The sequence below is a fragment of the Lolium perenne genome, chromosome 3, assembly GCF_019359855.2.
Source record: "Lolium perenne isolate Kyuss_39 chromosome 3, Kyuss_2.0, whole genome shotgun sequence".
Lineage (NCBI taxonomy): Eukaryota > Viridiplantae > Streptophyta > Magnoliopsida > Poales > Poaceae > Lolium > Lolium perenne.
The window spans coordinates 49689999-49705560 of NC_067246.2; positions in this window are offsets into that span (position 1 = coordinate 49689999).

Sequence of the window (15562 nt, forward strand, 5' to 3'; positions counted from 1 at the left end):
TCATGAGGTTCTGGCATTTGGTGAAGCCTATGATTATGGACATAGCGAATGGCTTTGCTCTTGGGAGAGTAGACATTGCTAGGCTTAATTTTGGAATCCTTTCTCTTATTCCTAAAGTCCCCGGGCCGGAGGACATTAAACAATTTAGGCCGATTGCGCTGATTAATGTTATTTTTAAGTTCGTCGCCAAGGCGTATGCCACTAGGTTATCCCTGGGTGTGGACCAGGAGGAAGGACTCAGGATTGCGCACATGCTGAATTGCAAGCATGGATCCTTTCCGTTCTCCTACCTGGGTTTGCCGGTTAGTGACCGAGCGCTGGCAGCCACAGACTGTGGTCCCCTGTCTGCCAAAGTGGGCAAGCGTGTAGACCCCTGGATGGGGAAACTTATGTCCACTGCGGCTAGGCTGACCCTGATTAATGCATGCATGTCCAGCTTGCCACTGCATGCCATGGTCAGCGGTTTGTAAGCCAAAGAGCTGAGGGGGAGGGGGGCTCTGGCATTGTCGATACGTGGCTCATGAACGCCTGCCTGCTGGTCAAGTAGATCTCGAGGCTCTACTCTGGAGAGCAAGGCTTGTGGGCGGAGATCCTTTAGAATAAATACCTTAGGGACAAGGACCTGATGTTGGATTCACACCGACCGGGTTCAAAGTCCTGGTACTCCATCCAGAAGCTCAACCACCTGTTTCGCCTGGGGGCAAAGCATGCGGTGTGATACGTCTCCAACGTATCTATAATTTCTGATGTTCCATGCTTGTTTTATGACAATTCCTACATGTTTTGCTCACACTTTATAATGATTTCATGCATTTTCCGGAACTAACCTATTAACAAGATGCCGAAGTGCCAGTTCCTGTTTTCTGCTGTTTTTGGTTCCAGAAAGGCTGTTCGGGCAATATTCTCGGAATTCGACGAAACGAAGACCCAACATCATAATTCACCGAGACGGACCAGGACACCGAAGGAGAGTCGGAGGGGAGGCCTGGGCCCCCCAGACCATAGGTCGGCGCGGCCTGGAAGGGGGGCGCGCCGCCCTATGGGGTGGGACCCCCAGGCGCCCTCCTGCGCCGCCTCTTCGCCTATATAACCCCTCGCGACCTAAAACCTCGATACCAATTGACGAAACTCCAGAAAGACTCCAGGGGCGCCGCCATCGTGAAACTCCAATTCGGGGGACAGAATCTCTGTTCCGGCACGTCGCCGGGACGGGGAAGTGCCCCCGGAAGCCATCTCCATCGACGCCATCGCCTCCATCATGCTCCGTGAGTAGTTCCCCCATGGACTACGGGTTCTAGCTGTAGCTAGTTGGTACTCTCTCTCCCATGTACTTCAATACAATGATCTCATGAGCTGCCTTACTGACAAGGGATTAACTTATCAATGCCTACAAGTTGTAGACTAGGGTTTTGCTGGAAGTAGAGGGCAAGTAGATCTTGAAGGTTTCAGCCGAAAAGTACTCGATGAATATGAAAAAAGTAGCAATCCGACGTCAGAGACGGTGCCACGCCGCTCAGAATAGGTCTGGGGTCTTACCTTCGCAAAGTTTTGCGGCATTCAAAGATTATTCGCGACTTTTAGCGCTCTGAGAATATATTGTCGAGTGCTTTTTCGGCTGTTGGAATAGCACATTTTATTGAGTCACAGATGACTTATATTGACTTCCCGATGGGAGTATATATCGAGTTATTTGGATAACTCGAAATATGCTCACTTCTTGTATTATTTCATCGGGCACGCGAACAGCGTTCCCGATGGGAGTAGCCCCCGAGGCTACAACCAAGGACTTGGACTTGGTTGTAGGCTCCACATTTTATGCCGCTATATTGTCATTATTTCTCGAGCTTTTCATATCTATCGGGTGCGCGAACAGCGCTCCCGATGGGAGTGACATAGGCATCCCCAATGGGCCTGCCAAAGATGGTACCCGGGATTTATTCAAGGCCCAAGACTCGAAGAATAAGAAGATTCGGAAGCCCAAGATGTTATTAAGGAAAGATAGAGTTGTAATAGAAAGTGTCAATTATAATCTTGTGGGACGGGTTAGAAACCCTCCCGGACTCTGTAAACTTGTGTATTACGAATCCCTCGGCTCCAACTTGTATATAAGGGGGAGTCGAGGGACAAAGAGCGGATTGAATCATTGTTTTAGCAAACCCTAGTTTTTACATCGTCGAGTACTTTTCGGCTGAAACCTTCGAGATCTACTTGCCCTCTACATCCAACGAAACCCTAGTCTACTACTTGTAGGCATTGACAAGTTAATACCTTGTCAATTGGCGCCGTCTGTGGGATTTAGAGGCGACAAGGAGCTGATCTCGATGGCACGTTCAAGATCGTCGACTTCATCGGCAGCAAGCAACATCATGGACAAAGGTAAACAGATCGAAACTGGTCTCGTTGATTTTGTACCTCACCCGCCCTCCCGTTTGGATGCATATACGTATCTGGAGGAGCCCATGGAGATGACGTTCGGAAGGTTCCACTTTTGCGTCGGGAAGGAAGGAACATATCGTCTCGAAATTCCGACCTTCCCGAGGTTTTCTGTGGAACACACTGAATCTTCAAGCTCGGCATCATTGGTCGAGTCAGGCGACGAAGGAACCTCTTCGCCACGCTTCATCAGCACCAAGGCAAGCGAAAAACTCGCCAAGATCTTCAGCGACATGTCTTTTGAGTCGTCTGCGGACTCCTATATAAGCAGCGATTCTGAGAGCGTCGACAGCTTCGACTTCATCGACAAATCCATCACCATTGGAAAGGTCTTCACCAATCTCTATGATGGTGTCACCGAATCTAGCAAGGCGCAGAATTCAAAATATCATCAAATCTACGCCACTGGAGAAGCAAGTCGTGATCAGGAGGAAACGTCGGAGGCTTTCGACGATTTGGGAAATCCATATGTCGATCCCTCTGACCTAAGGCGAGGTTTAGGCAACAAGTACGTCGGGCCTACACCACGTATGAGAGTTCAACTGCCACAAGCAGCATGGGACAGAGCCGCAAGAGCTATGGATGGCTCAGAGTTGGAAAAACCGCCACGACTGAAGAATTGCAAGCATACCAATATAGACTCGCGCGAGCCAGAAGGGAATTGGAAAAACAGACAGCTGCTTTGAACAGAAGAAGGGAGGCAGCTTCCGCGTCAAGCAGGCGAAGGGCAGACCTCAGTCGACATTCAGGAACTTCGGGAGATAGTCACAGAGAAGCTCGGAACAGAGCAAGGTCAAGGTTGCGAAACATACCTGAGGCAGAAAGAGAGAACCTAGTCCAAAACCTCGACATGTCCTTTATGTCGATAGACACAAGAGGGAACATCATCCCCAAAACACCGGAAGCTGGGTATATGGCAACGCAAGCCTTTATCCTCGCATCTAGGCCACCTCCTGGAGATCCAAGGGAAGCATTGTACAACATGGCCATGGCAGGAGTTGGAGCCATGGGAACAGCGTTTGCATCAACGCCTCCCGAAGGATCAGCAAGGCAAAACAGTCCACGACCTGCCGTCGCAGAAGTAGTTCCCGAGAGAACAGGCGAAGCAAGGGACGCAGAGACCCAGGCAAGGGTAGACAGGGCACGACAACATAGAAGGGAACGTCGACACTCTCCAGACGTAGCCGAAGAGGATATGTGTGGGCTACCATGTTTTACAAGAAGGGTCCGAAAAACTCGAGTGCCTTCAGGATTTAAGCTACCCGACAATTTCAAGAAATTCGACGGATTGCAGGATCCTGAGGATTGGCTGGTAGATTACCTCGAGACGGTGAAGTTAATAGGTGGAACCAGAGCAACAGCCATGCAAAGTATCCAAGTACACCTGAGTGGAGCCGCGAGGTCTTGGATAAAAAAGCTTCCCTCAGGATCAATCGATAGCTGGACTGATTTTGAGGACGTATTCATCAAGAATTTCCGGTCTACTTGCAAAAAGCCTGCGACACTCGAGGAATTGAGATCATGTCGACAAAAGCATGATGAATCAATGAGGAAGTACATCCAAAGATGGAACATCATCAAAAACTCGGTAGAAAACATATCTGACGAAAGAGCGATAGATGCGTTTGTTGCAGGAGTTCGACGGGGAGACTTCGTGGAGGACTTGGGAAGAACTAACCCAAGAACGGTATCAGCATTAATGGAAATAGCAAACAGATGGGAAGATGGCGAAGATGCTGTGCATAACAAACGACACAGGTCACCAGAGGAGGACCGCAGTCGAAATTATCAGGGCAGGCGATGATTTTCTCGATTTTCGAGTTATGATCCACCTGGCCAAATTTCGGCTGGGTTTCGAGCAGGCGCTGGAGGAAGCAATAGAGATAACTATCAATGAAGTAACGAACAGCGAAGTGACAACAGAGATGATTCGCGAAACAACAGGCCAAACAATGGGCCTAGGTTCCAGAGGCTCTTCGTGTCCCCTGAGGATATGATGAACGGTCCATGCCAGATGCACTTCTTTGTCGACAATAACGGAGTAAGGCAGTCGGGACATTTGCAGAAAGACTGTCGAAATTTCCAGGCAATGATGAGGGTTGCCGCGCAAGCCAATGCTCAGGCAGCAAGTCGAAATCCCCAAGGACCTAGGAGTGAGATCCACTTACCACCTCCTCCTGCAGTTACAGACGAAAATCGACATCAGCTCAGAATAGTGGTAGCACCAGCACCACCACCTTAAATCGATCCCAATTCCCATGGAGCGGTCTCGATGATTCAGAAAGGCAGACCGTCCAATAGAGCTCAGAAAGTAATTTCGCGACAGGTGTTCATGGCAGAGAAGATGCCTCCACCAACAGTTGAGTACCTCAATTGGTCGGGACAAGATATTGGCTTCACAATCGCGGATCATCCGCAGAAAGTTCCTCGACCAGGGCAATCAGCACTTATTTTGCCAGCAATGATCGCAGGATTCGATGTATCTCGAGTTTTCATCGACGGAGGAAGCAGTCTAAACCTTATGTATGCAGATACATTAAGGAAAATGAACATATCCTTAGCAAACCTCAAGCCAACGGATACACGTTTTCACGGCATCACACCAGAGAAGCCAAGCTACCCATTGGGGAAGATCAATCTTGACGTTCAGTTTGGTACCCGAGAAAATTACAAGATTGAGAGGCTGGAGTTTGAAGTCGTGGATTTCCCATCACAATACCACGCCCTGTTGGGGCGCCCAGCATACGCTAGGTTTATGGCGGTACCACATTACACATACTTGTTATGGAGGATGCCTGGACCTAAGGGGCCAATTACAGTTAAAGGAAGTTTCGCGCTTGCCGATAAATGTGACAAGGACTTTCATCGGCTCTCAGAAACCTTCGGGATGCAAGCAGAGTATATGGCGTCAAGGCTCACGACAGACTACGACGTACTGCCGGATGTGGGGAGGCCTAACAAGGAGTCGACTTTTAAAACTACAAAGGATTCAAAGGAAGTGCAGATTCATCCAACAGATCCGAAAAAGACGACATCCATCACGACAAACATGGACCTCGCATAGGAAAGCGCGCTCGTCGAGTTCCTCCGTGAGCACTGGAAAATCTTCGCATGGTGTCCAGCTGACATGCCAGGAGTACCCAGGGAACTTGCCGAGCACCACCTAAACTTGGATCCAATCGCGAGACCAATCAAACAACCTTTGCGGCGTTTTTCGGAACCAAACCGCAAGGCTATGCTGTCAGAAATTGATAGACTCAGAGAAGCTGGTTTCATCAAGGAAATACACACAGAAGCTACGTGGATAGCCAACCCAGTGCTGGTGCCGAAGAAAAACACGAAAGTCCTTCGCATGTGCGTCGACTTCACGTGCCTCAATAAACATTGTCCAAAGGATCACTTTCCCCTCCCGAGGATCGATCAAATTATCGACTCCACGGCAGGATGTGAACGTCTTTCCTTCTTGGATGCTTATTCTGGTTACAATCAGATCAGATTGAAAGAAGATGATGAGGTGAAAACAGCGTTCATCACACCTTACGGCGTGTTCTGCTATCGAACAATGCCCTTTGGTTTGAAAAACGCGGGAGCAACATATCAGCGGATGATGCAGAAGTGCTTAGCAACACAGATCGGGAAAAATGTACAAGTATACATCGACGACGTCGTCATAACATCCAAAAAGGGCGACACACTAATTGAGGATTTGAAGGAAACTTTCGACAACCTCGACAAGTTCTGTCTCAAACTGAACCCGACAAAGTGCTCTTTTGGCGTCCCCGCAGGAGAACTTCTCGGGTTCCTAGTTTCAGCAAGAGGGATTGAAGCAAACCCCGAAAAAATACAGGCCATCGTGACAATGAGGAAGCCAACAAAGTTGAAAGAAGTACAGCAGTTAACCGGGCGAGTCGCAGCTTTGAGCAGATTCGTTGCCAGGTTAGGAGAAAAAGCGTTACCATTTTACGCCTTGATCAAGCAGGGAGAGAAGTTCCAGTGGAACGAAGAGGCAGACAGAGCCTTCGAGGACCTCAAGCGCAAAATTTCGACACCTCCAATCTTGGTGGCACCGAAAGAAAAGGAACCTCTGTTGCTATATATTGCGGCCACACCTCAAGTGGTAAGCACAGTACTTGTCGTTGAAAGAGAGGAAGAAGGAAAACTCCATGGAGTACAGAGGCCAGTATACTTCGTCAGCGAAGTTTTATCGCCTTCAAAACAGAGATACCCTCAGTATCAAAAGCTAGCATATGGAGTGTTCACAACCGCAAGAAAATTGCGGCACTATTTTTCGGCACACCCGATCATAGTGGTCAATGAAGCTCCCTTGTCAAATATACTCAACAATCCAGAAGCTACGGGTCGTGTCTCCCTTTGGGGAATAGAACTTTCCCCTCGGGACATCACGTATGAAAAAAGAAAAGCAATAAAGTCGCAGATTTTACCAGACTTCATCGCAGAATGGATGGAGTTGCAAAATACAGGACCACCGGATTTATCGAGAACTTGGACCATGAACTTCGACGGGTCCAAGAGATTAGAAGGAGCTGGAGCAGGCGTGATATTAATATCACCTGAAGGCGACAAGTTGAGGTATGTTCTGAGGATGACGTTCCCAAACGCGTCTAACAATGAGGCAGAATACGAAGCCCTCATACATGGGATGAAGATGGCGAAAGCTTGCAGTGCAACGCGACTAAAAATCTTTGGCGACTCGCAGTTGGTGGCTCAGCAAGTCATGAACCAATGCGAAGCAGTCAATGACAGCATGATAGCATACAAGGAAGTTTATAACGAGCTTGAGAAGTTGTTCGATGGATGCGAAGTAAATCACATAAGCAGATTGAGCAATGATGAAGCCGACGTTCTTGCAAACATCGGGTCGCAATGCCTCGCAATTCCGCCAGGCGTATTCTGGGAAGAGATAGCAGAGAGATCTACGAAGTCGACAAAACCAAAAAAGAAGGAGAAGGACAAAAAACCCTCGGGGGCTACCAAAGAAGTACTGGAGGAAGAAGAAGAAGATGAGGACCTGGTTATGATGATACAGATACCATGGATGCAGGTGTACATATCATACATCCTAAAGAAAGAAATACCCGACGATCCAGTCGAAGCAAGGCGAGTTATCAGACGATCTAAAGCTTTTACAGTGGTCAAAGGGGAGTTATACAAACGATGTATCTCGGGAGTATTACAAAGGTGCGTCACACCCGAGGAAGGAAGGATGATCTTGAAAGATGTACACGAGGGAATCTGTGGTCATCACGCTAGCAGTCGAGCTATTGCGGCAAAGGTCTTTCGAGCTGGATTTTATTGGTTGACAACAATAGAGGATGCAAAGGAGATAGTACGGACTTGCGACGCATGTCAGAGGTTTGCCGCGAAACCACACTCGCCGGCAGCAGAGTTGATGCCAATACCATTGTCTTGGCCCTTTGCTCAATGGGGCCTCGATATGGTGGGAAAGTTACACAAATCCTGGCCAGGAGGGAAGGAGTATATGTTGGTAGCTGTCGACAAATTCACAAAGTGGATAGAAGCAAAGCCGATAAATTCACCAGATGGGGCATCCGCAGTTAAATTCATAAAAAGTATTGTCTTGAGATTTGGAGTGCCTCATAGTATCGTCACAGACAATGACAGTAATTTCACATCCCATGAATTCAAGGATTACTGCGAAGAAGTGGGTATCAAGCTACACTTTGCATCGGTTGCGCACCCGCAAACCAATGGCCAAGTCGAGAAAGCCAATGGTATCATCTGCAATGGCATCAAGAAACGCTTGTTAGCACCATTGGAGAAAGCTCGACACACTTGGCCAGAGGAGCTGCCCAGTGTGTTGTGGAGCATACGAACAACACCAAATACAGCGACACAAGAAACTCCGTTCTTCTTGGTCCATGGAGCGGAAGCAGTGTTGCCAATCGAGATAGAACACGATTCTCCACGAGTCGTGGAATATAATGAAGAGGTGTCGAGAAAAGCATTAGAGGACGACGTCGACGCACTCGACGAGGCTAGAGATGAAGTACTTTCACGAGTAACCAAATATCAGCAGGACCTGAAGAATTACCATAGTCGATGTCTACGGCCAAGATCCTTTCAGGTGGGAGACCTAGTTCTTCGGCTCACGCAAAAAAGTCATGAAAAGCTCGAGTCACCATGGCTTGGACCTTACAAAGTCACATAAGTAATCGGAGGAGGAGCATACAGGATAAAGGACAAGAAGACAGGGGTGGAGGAGCAAAACCCCTGGAACGTGGCGCAACTCAGGCGGTTCTACGCCTAGAGCCGAAATATAGTCCTTGTAAAACTACAATATACTGAAACGCCCGCGAGTTTTCAGACGCACTCTTTTCCTTTTTCGGGGCACCGAGTGGGGCCGGAAAAGGTTTTTAATGAGGCGGGCTCGCGGTGCTGCAATATAGTAAAGATAGTTGAGATATACATTTCTTCGACAGGCTCGGGGGCTCACGCCTCAAGACTTGCAATATACATTCCCGACAAAATCTTGCCTTGGTGTAATAACACCTCGCAAAATAAACAAATAATACAAGATAGCAATCAGAAAAACAAGACACGGGGGCTTATACCCGCAAATATAGCATGCTCAATATAAGTTAGACGCTTTGGTTTAAAAACCTCGCGCATACGACAAATAAATTCGGCACAAAGACACTCAAGGTCTTAACGAAGAAAAACAGTTCATCGGCTTTACAATATAGAACATGATTACAATATACAAGAGAGTCTTGAGAAAAATTCAAAGGAAAAAAATCAATTATGGCCTAGTAGGTTATCTATGCTCATCCGGTTCACAGTACGAGTACTGTGTTCGGCATAGCTGCCCTTCACGAAGAATTCGGAGTCCATCCGAAGAAGTTCATCCATCATATTTTCGACAACAGGGGTTACGTGATTGTCAATTTTGCCAACATCCCTTTTCTTCTTCTTCATCTTGGCCAAACACTTGAGAACAATTTGGTTCATGTCAAATTTTGGATGGCAGATCTTGATCATCATCATAGCAAACCTGGCGCCTGCAGAAAGTTGCGCCCGAACAAACTCATGGATTTTAGAAGCATCTCGAAATTTCTCCATCAAACCAAGAAGAGTATCGGGTACCTCGTTCCGGGGAAACATCGTCTTGTAAACAAGAGACAAGGTTCTAGTACAGAATTCAAAGAAGTCGCGAACTTGAGAAGAGCGATCTTGGAACCTGACAATCTGTCGGGTCCGTTCCGGGGTAGCCCAGAACAGTGAACCATGGTCAAGGGAAAGGTTAACAAGGAGGTTCGTCCTAGTATTCACCCTATCTTCTTCAGCAGCAGCAGCATCAAGAAAGGAACCTATCAAGAAAACGGTGCAGGAATTTTAAAAGACGGAAACAGAAGACGCGGCAAGAAGACAGAAGATGTCGTGGTCCTATAAAAAGATGTGGCAAGCGTACCCGACATATCTGCGCTAGCTTCATTCATCAACTCGAGCATAAAATTCTCTCGGGTAGTCACCTTTTCAGCTTCGGAAATGGCGATTTCCTTAGCAGCCATGGCCTCTCGAGCTTGCTGAAGCGCAATTTTTTCGGCTTCAGAAGCCTTGCGAGACTGTTCCATCATCACAAGTGTCTGTTTCTTCGCATACTGAAGTTGCTGCCGAAGTTCTTCCAATTCTTGCGACAAACCCATACACAAGGAATCTTCGACAGGTTCAGTATCAACAAGAACTTTTCTTGAGCGAGAGGGAGGAGGCAAAACATCGGAAGGAGCAGGAGTCGGAGTATAGTTATCAAATATCAACTGAAATTTAACAAAAAAGTCGACATCAATCAACAAGCAAGATAGAATTCCATTGATTTTTCAAAATAATTACAAGGCATTGCAGTGGAGCTAGCGGGATAAGTGTCGCCAAGAGCTACTTTGGCGACATCAACAAAAGGAAGAAAGGAAAATAAAAAAGGGGGAATAAAGACGAAGCATCTACTTGACCTCCGGCTTAGATGAGCTTGGAGCTGGAGTCGGTTTGAAGCCAAGAAAGGCAAGGATCTTCTTCGAGTTGGGCTTGGCAGCCTTAATCAAAGACACCCATGTTTTTGTTTCCATCTTCGGCACATCTCCAACCTTGGCCCAGTCGACGTTCTGCTGGCTGCTCGCAACCAAAGCAATAGTACCTTCGACGCCAACCTTCAATCCTTCTTGACGAAGATTGTGCCCAAGATCCTCTGCAGCATTGAAGCACTTGGCCAGCTCGCCGAATGTCTTTGGCTCCTCTTTCTTCGGGAAGAAGAACGGAAATAGCTTCGCCAGGACCGAGTCAGCATCTTCCATGCCTTGGCGTGCTTCATCCCCGTGAATCTCGAGAAGGGAGAGCGTGTCAAGAAGGGCGTCATTCTCGGGAAATTCAAGATCATAAGGTTAACGCGTCTTCCCTGAGGGCGAAAAATATAGATCGTTAAAAAATAGAAAGCATGACAGCCATCGAACAAAGAAAGGTCGAAGTACTTACTAACAAAACGGCGACATTGTGACGATAAGCGAGTAATAACCTCCTTCTCGCGTGCAGTCTGTTGAGTGATATGGTCACTCAGAGAAGTTTCCGCGTTGTGAAGCCTCTTTCGAAGTTCTTCAACGACAGCGGCGCTGGATTCAGCTTTCTTGCGAGCCTTTTCGCTTTGCTCCAATTTTGGAGCAAGAGCATCAGCACGTTTGTTGGCTTCTGCAAGGTCAGCTGGAAAATAATAGATAGCAACAAATTGTCATGTTAATGATCATAACACAGAAGGTGTAATCAAGAGGAAAAAGGCAGCATAGTACCTTTCAGCGAGTTCGAAAGATCACGGTACCCGACGAATTGGGTACCAAGCCGAAAGAACTCGTTCATTAAAGGCTGAAGAGAGAACCAGATAAGGAAAAATCAAATACAAGGTAAAAAAATAAAAGGATGGAAAGCTACAAGTTAAAATACAGACGAGAAGAAAAAAAGAGGAAGAGACTTACGTCATTTAATGAAGAAGTCGTGAAACCACCACTTAGTTGGGTGGGTCCTTCGACTGGTTCAACCCTTGCTCTTTTCGGTGAAGGAGCTCGGGGGCTTGCAGCTGGAGCAGTAAGTTCAACACCTTGTTGAGGTGTCGAAGTTTCATCTCCATCTGGTTGCGCTTCCGAAACAACCAAAGTGTGAGATGTGCTCGTTCGAGCAGTCACATCAATGGCGGGATTATCTCCCTCTTCATCACTGCGACAAGAAAGTTATAGCATAAAGAGACAATATAGTAAAAACCTCGAGAGCAAATAGTAAAAGGAAACTTACGAGCTAACAAGAGCAGCGTCATAAGGATTTAAATTTGTTCCTTCTTCAGCAGGAGCAACTTCCTCGGCAGCTTTGGAGGTACCAGTGTCGATGGCTTCAGACCTTTTCCTTTTGCTCCTTGGGGAGACAGCAGGAGGAAGGGATTGCGTCGACTCGCTGGCCTCAGATTCGGCTTCTTTTTCAGAGGAGGCCGCAGATTTGTGAGAACCTGCGACTTCACTCTCAAGGAGAGAAGAACCCTGGTTGTCTTCAGCGACAACAGCTTGTTCTTCGACTTCTCCATCCTCAGGAAGAGGAGGAAGGGAAGCCAAAGTTGGATGGTTCTACGGAAAAATAGCGACAAAGAAAGTTTATAGAAATGTCAGTAAAATTTGACAAGTCGAAAAAAAGAAGGAAAAGTTCGTAGCAATACAACAACTCGAGAAGACAAAATACCTGAGGGAGAGGATTGGCGGCAATGTATGGTTCCACGCGGCAAGAGGAGGGAATAGGATCCTTCTTGCTGAGCGAAGAAATTCTTCAAATAAGCTTCTCCAAGTCCTTCACAGAGAGATCTGTGGAGAGTCTATTTGCGTCATTTGCACCAGCGTACGTCCAAAGGGGATTTTTGCGAGCTTGAAGAGGCTGCACCCTAATCCTAAGGAAGTAGGCGGTGATTTGGACACCCGACAACTCCTTGCCTCGGGTATTTTGAAGCTGATAAATACGGGACATGAGGGCTTCTGTCGCCGTTTTCTCTTCTTCGGTAGCTTCAGCATCCCAGGAGCGGCGGCGAAGAATTTTGGCACTTCCGTTAAAGGGGACTATGTTGTGCTCAACAGAGTTGGCACTTTCTTCGTGTATATAGAGCCACCTTTTGCGCCACCCTTGGACAGAATCAGGGAATTTGACGTCGAAATAATCAACGTCAGTGCGGACACAGATAACAACGCCGCCTATGTTGTAGGTGGCGTTGTGGGAGCCATTGCGGCGAAGACAGAAGATGCGCTTCCACAGAGCCCAGTTAGGAGGGACTCCGAGGAAGCACTCGCAAAGAGTGATAAAAATGGCGACATGGAGAATATAATTGGGAGTCAGCTGGTGTAGCTGAATCCCATAGACAAAGAGGAGGCCACGAAGGAAATCGTGGATTGGGGTAGAAAGACCGCGGATAAGATGGTCGACAAAACTAACCCGGTACTCCATTGGCGGAGAAGGGTAGCTTTCTTCACTGGGGAAGCGGATGGCGCCTTCCTTCTTCATCAGGCCCAGCCTCTTCAGCATATTCACGTCTTGGTTGGAGATTTTAGATCTCTCCCACTCGAAACCTTCAGCGGCCATCTTGGACTCTGGGGTACTGTGGCGAGTGAGTCGTGCGCGTGGTGGCATCAACGGCACTGGAGGAGCGAAGCTCGTGCGTAGATGAGCTCAGAGAGAATTGGGGCGCAATGGAAGTTTTTGCGAAAGGAGAGCAGAGGTGCGGCGCGAGCGAAGATGTGAACGGAGGTTGAAGAAAGGTTTATATAGGAATTTGGTGAAGCAATGAACCGTTGGATGAAGAAATCGTGCGGTGGAAAAAGATCTTGTAACTAAAGGGTAAAAAAGTATTTTTACTGGGACGGAACGGAACAGGCGCTACAGTACGTGCGCCAGAAAAAGCGGAGGACGTGTGTCCCCCACTTGCACGACGTGTCAACGTGGTGGAAAGAGAGGACCCACAAGGCAGAGAAAGAGTAGTACTCAAGTTTTATGAAGGCAAAAATCGCGGCTCTCGACAGTTATGAGGTCACTTTGACCAAGGGAGGAAATTTCGACAAGGAAAATAAAGAACATTTGGCGACAAGGGAAATTATTGCATACTTCGGGAGCCTTTGATCAAATACAAGTTTTTGCCCAAATGCTCGGGGGCTACTTTGAAAGAAGTAAATTTCGAGTATGACAATATAGAAATTGCGGGAGCCTATGATCAAACGCAAGCATTTGTTCATAGCCTCGGGGGCTACTCCCATCGGGAGCGCTGTTCGCGCACCCGATAGATAAAAAATTCGAGAAAGAATGACAATATAGCGACATGATGCAATAAAGTGTTGAGCCTACAACCAAGTCCAAGTCCTTGGTTGTAGCCTCGGGGGCTACTCCCATCGGGAACGCTGTTCGCGTGCCCGATGAAATTATAAAAAAAAGGAGAGAAAAGAAGAAAGAAGGAGCATATTTCGAGTTATAAAGATAATTCTACATATACTCCCATCGGGAGAGCAATATAAGTCATCCGTTGACTCGATAAAATGTGCTATTCCAATAGCCGAATAAGCACTCGACAATATATTCTCAGAACGCCAAAAGTTGCTAATAAATTCTGAATGCCGCAAAACATTGCGAAGGTAAGACCCCAGATCCGTTCTGTGCGGCGTGGCGCCGTCTCTGACGTCGGTTTGCTACTTTTTTCCGTATCAACAGATACGAAGAAAAATCCTAACGGACGCGTTAGGTACCCGATAAATATTACTGGGACTCGACAGAATGGTAAGACCTTAAGCGGCACCTATCGAAGTTTACACCAGTATCCCGAGATCATGTCCAGGGACGTGATCTTGAAGTAGGTTTTTGCGGATTGCCACTAGAGCAGTTAACTAGTACCTGATCCGTCAGATGAACTAGCCCCAACTACCATTATCCCTGTACAATATAGAAATTCATATACAAAGACATGTGATAAAGTGCAGAGTTGTCGAAAAAATATAAAAGTGGAGATTTTACTTGACTCTACGATTCAAATAAAATCTCGGGGGCTACTGACATAGGCATCCCCAATGGGCCTGCCGAAGATGGTACCCGGGATTTATTCAAGGCCCAAGACTCGAAGAATAAGAAGATTCGGAAGCCCAAGATGTTATTAAGGAAAGATAGAGTTGTAATAGAAAGTGTCAATTGTAATCTTGCGGGACGGGTTAGAAACCCTCCCGGACTCTGTAAACTTGTGTATTACGAATCCCTCGGCTCCAACTTGTATATAAGGGGGAGTCGAGGGACAAAGAGAGGATCGAATCATTGTTTTAGCAAACCCTAGTTTTTACATCGTCGAGTACTTTTCGGCTGAAACCTTCGAGATCTACTTGCCCTCTACATCCAACGAAACCCTAGTCTACTACTTGTAGGAATTGACAAGTTAATACCTTGTCAGGGAGTAGCCCCCGAGGCTATGAACAAATGCTTGCGTTTGATCATAGGCTCCCGCAATTTCTATATTGTCATACTCGAACTTTACTTTTTTCCAAAGTAGCCCCCGAGCATTTGGGCAAAAACTTGTATTTGACCGAAGGCTCCCGAAATAATCAATAATTTTTCCCTGTCGCCAATCCTCTTTTATTTTTTACTGTCGAGGTTTTCTTCTTTGGTCAAAGTGACCTCATAACTGACGATAGCCACGATCTTTGCATCCGGAAAGCGCGAGTACTATTCTCTCTGTCTTGTGGGTCCAAATTTCCTGCCATGTTGACACGTCGTGCAAGTGGGGGACACACGTCCTCCACTTTTCCTGGCGCACGTACTGTAGCGCATGTTCTGTTCCATCCCAGTAAAAATACCTTTTTACCCTTCAGTTACGAGTTCATTTTCCACCGTACGATTTCTCCATCCAACGGTGCATTGCTTCGCCAAATCCCTATATAAGCCCTTCTTCTACCTCCGTTCACACCTTCGCTCACGCCGCACCTCTGTTTCTTTCTGCAAAAAACCTCCATTGCGCCCAATTCTCTCTGAGCTTGCCCACGCACCAGCTTCGTTCCTTCATCGCCATTGATGCCACCACGCGCGCGACTTACTCGCCACAGCACGCCCGAATCCA